The sequence below is a fragment of the Agelaius tricolor genome, unplaced genomic scaffold (genome assembly GCF_023055355.1).
Source record: "Agelaius tricolor isolate 1412-34295 unplaced genomic scaffold, bAgeTri1.0.p SCAF_10, whole genome shotgun sequence".
Classification (NCBI taxonomy): Eukaryota; Metazoa; Chordata; class Aves; order Passeriformes; family Icteridae; genus Agelaius; species Agelaius tricolor.
This window is the reverse complement of record NW_027269270.1, coordinates 14470001-14474064: the sequence shown is the minus strand read 5'-3', so window position 1 is coordinate 14474064 and position 4064 is coordinate 14470001. Positions and strand designations below refer to the sequence as shown.

Below are 4064 nucleotides of genomic sequence, written 5' to 3'. Positions count from 1 at the left end.
AGCCTGTGGCTTGTGGCATTTGAGAATAAGGGCTACCCTTAGCAAGCATTTTTGACAGCCATTCCCTGCCTTGTTCAGGCCGTTGAGCAGCACACCTCTGGCCAGATGTGCTGGGGGGTCTAGAGGCAGCAGAGCAGAGAGCAGGTGGTGCTGGCAGGATTTGGCCCAGAAACAGCAGTGCTGGGGACACAGGGGCAGCAGAAGGCAGAGCTGGTGGCCATGGGGAAGCCTGCAGAGGCACCGGGCTGGGCACAGGGAGAACTGTCTTCCCTGGCAATGGCAAACCCAGATGCAACACAGGCAGAGTCTTTGCATTCGTCCATTTATCCTGCCTGGTCCAGAGCCCTGGTGTGTGCTGACCACCTGACTTTGTGAGGAAGCACATTCTGGATCACTAATTTAAAAGTTTGCTCAGTTATCTTTATTTTATATACCATTACCTAAAGGTAAAGGTACATAAAAGGTTTATCAGTCCATGCCTGTGGATTCATGTATCAGCTTCTTCTGCAACCTCAGAGATGCAATAGGATTTTATTGACTCTTACAGAAATATATTTGCATGTGTTTGTACAGCAGATACTAGGATGCATTGTTAAGCTCTGAGACACTTTGTCACTACCTGCTATTAAAATAAAATTTAATAATCTGTATCCATCAACTGTAGCCACCACAGACCAACAGGGACCACCGCTCAGTCATCATGCATTTCTAGCATAATGAATATATTTGTACAAAATACACAATGGGCATTTCAATTTCTAATACCACTGTCCCTGTACCATTTGCATTTGTTATTTGTATTCATGAACATTTCCAGAACTAGGCGAGAAAACAAAATATTTTTCTTCAGGAATTTGAGTGAGTTGCTGGACAATGGATGGCAGGATATCATCATGATCCAGGATCCAGTCTTTCACATGACAGACTTGCAAAACATAGAATAATAATAATAATAATAATAATAATAATAATAATAATAATAATAATACCACCTACACCAAAACATAAAGGGAAGGGTGTCCTGCCACTCTTAAGCAAAGCCTGTTGGGCTAAACGTTATAATCTCAGTTTAGAAATAATTGCATACTGGAACTGAGTCCTGAAAAACAGAACATGAGAAGATCAAAGAAAAAAAAACATCTTTTCCAGTGTAAGTATCTTGCTTTTTGGATGGCCAAGTTTTCACTTAGCTTCTCTATGGATATGCTTGTTATTTTGCAGAGCCTTAAGAAAAAAACAAAACCTCTTCTGAAACAGGATGCCTTTGTCAGAGTGACTCAAGGAGGTCACAGTTCCAGAAATAGGGGGCCTAGAAGTTAATTCATGCTCCTAGGTTGTGCATAGAATTTGTAGAGAACTACATTATTCCCAACATGCTGAAGAAAACTGCATCTATTAATTTAGATATTTTAAGATTTTATATAATAGATCAGAACAGGAGAGAAATTGAAATATTAACCCAGAACAACCCTGGATGGATTTTGGGCTATCAAAGAAAATCTCAAATGAATGCCAATGTATTATTTAAAGGTCTGTCAGATGACACAGGTATGTTAATTTTGCAAAGCAAAATGTAACATTAGCCTCAGTTCCCAACAAGATTTTCTCACTAACGTTTTATTAGGTTGAAGTACAATTTTGGTAAAACTTAGTGTTCTGGGGAGCCCTCATGATGAATAGACAACACACACAAAAAGCTGCCTGACAGCTACACTGGCGAGGACCACCCAAAAGGAATTCTGTACCAGAGAAAACAATAGATACAGAGCAATGAATTAGATCCTAACACACACACCACAATACCATAGTTAGGATGGGGCAGAGAAGATGAAGAATTCCTCTAGATCTTGGGCATAGGCAGTCCCTGCACCAACTCACCTGTCACCCTCCAACCCTAGCTCAGCCTGATAGAAGCAGCGTTATGGGTACGTCTTGTGAGACAAAAACCACCTAAGTTAAACCAAGGTTTGGCCTTAAGAAATCCATTCCAGGCATGGATCCATTCCTCCCTAAAGGACTTTGCCTCAAGGTTTTACAAGTAGCCTATGTGATGTTTAAGTACCTGTATTTCTCTACTTTCACTCCTAGACTTTTGTTGTGGCATCCTGAACACAGCAGAAGACAGCAAAGAGTTAAATTCACATGTGAGATTTGGGTTAAAAATTGTTGAACTGCTAGGAGTTATTTTTTACCAGACTTTTTGTATTGTGCAAGAAAAGGGGGTTTGGGAAACAAGTGAAATAGTTCTGCTGGAGGCTAGCAGAGAAAGGATACAAAAATGAGGTTGAAAGAAATAGGCCTATAAATCTGACATCCAGTGCCCTGGTCTTGCAATGTGATCTGCACCTGCAGCTGGAGCCATTGATTTCAGCAGGACCCATACAAACCCCAGCGCCTGTCACACACAGCCCCTGGCAGGGCTGGGGCTTGCCCTGCTGCACAGCACAGCCTGGCTTGGAACAGCTTAATCACTCACTGTGCAAGAGGGAGTGCAGGTTTTCAAAGCACTTTTTGCAAGGAAAGATTCCCGTGGACCCTTTAGATTTCCTGTATTTTCACAAAGCCTTTGCTGTTGACTCACTACCATCACATCCTCCAGACCATCGATTTATGTGCCACAGAATCAGTGGGTCTTGCACAAACACATAGTCCTGTCTCCCAACAAAGTTGCCAAAAACATTCTTTAAAGTTTATTGAATAATATTTCTAGGTAACACTCCCTGATTATCTGAATAACTAACTGAGATCACTTGCACAATTGCCTGCTTCAATAGTAAAATAGTAAAAGAGCAGAGATTCTGCATTTAAATTTTTTCATGTGTTTTTTTTTTTTAATTATGCAAAATACTATGATGAGTTGCAGGGTTCTAACAGCACCAACAGGTGGTGCTATCAATTTCCCTAATGGTCCATTATAACCAGTTGGGAAAGATGAGTTAATGGCCTGATGTTTAAGTCTGCAAGTTGCACATGCACATCAATAAAGGCTGCAGTTCTTTGTTAAGGTATATTAGCAAATATTCTCAGCAAGATCTTAAATTAATGTGTCAAAAAAAAAACCACTCACCACCCCTTTTACTCTTCCCAAGATCTCAGCAAGCTCTTAAAAATGCTGCCAACTTGTCAAATAAGTCAAATAAGAATTTGGATGGAGAACTAACTTCATGTGCTGGGCACAAGAGAATTGCACCTTTCATAAGTAAAAACTTGAAAGTATATAATTTGAAAATATTGTCTAAATGATAGCCAAAGAAAAGTTACGGTTCAAATTGACTTTCAAATCCATTTATTTTCAAATACACTTTATAGTACATTGTGGATATATTATATTCAAAAAGGAAACAGATGAGTAAAGCATTGTCCTGGTGGGTTTATCCAAACTGCTATTTGAATTACATCCAGGGGGAAAAAAAAAAAGGGTAACAATAGTGCTGTTTCCAAAATATAGGTATTTCTTGGGTTGATGAGTTCACTTATAAATCAGGCCCTTCTGAAATCACTACCTTTCTGCCATGCTGTATATTTACATCTACTGACTTAAATATTCTAAATATAGTAAGCAAGCCATTATGACCTCCTCCTAATTGAACGAGACAGACAAGAGTGCATGTTACAGTACATCTATATCTGGGGGAGAGAGGGAATGTGCACACAGACAGCACAGTGTGGGTAATGAGATCTCCTCTGCTATTACAAGCAACCTATGGCTCTGGGGCGCCCGGCTCTCAGGGCTCCTTACGGAATTCAAGCCTGGCTCAGTTGGGTTTTCCATCAGTCTTTATCTGAGAGGTGACCTGTTATGTCCCCATGGCTGGTGCCATTTCCTTCCCCAGCCTTAACTAGCTCAGAGCAAAGGGACTGCATCACCCCTCCCAGCCTTTAGCCCCAGCCAAGATGAAAAAGCTCATTTGGTCTGGCTCAGCTATGATCCAGTTTATGGCCATTCCTTTGTTCCCAATGTTCAAGTGAAGAGGGTTAATTACTTCCCTTTGTTACAATTAACGATGCTAAACGCCAGGGAAAGGGCAGAGCTGAAGAGCATGAATTACAGTTCCAAGCAACAT

General features: G+C 40.7%; 1 protein-coding gene across 1 annotated transcript in view; it reads right to left on the bottom strand.

Moving 5' to 3' along the window:
- Nucleotides 1-3269: 3269 nt before the first annotated feature.
- LNPK (lunapark, ER junction formation factor) overlaps nucleotides 3270-4064 on the bottom strand; it is a 60351-nt gene continuing 59556 nt past the window's right edge. The window contains exon 14 of the transcript XR_011680362.1: nucleotides 3270-4064. This exon is cut by the window's right edge and continues 10697 nt beyond it. The gene's annotated coding sequence lies outside the window, so the exon portion shown is untranslated.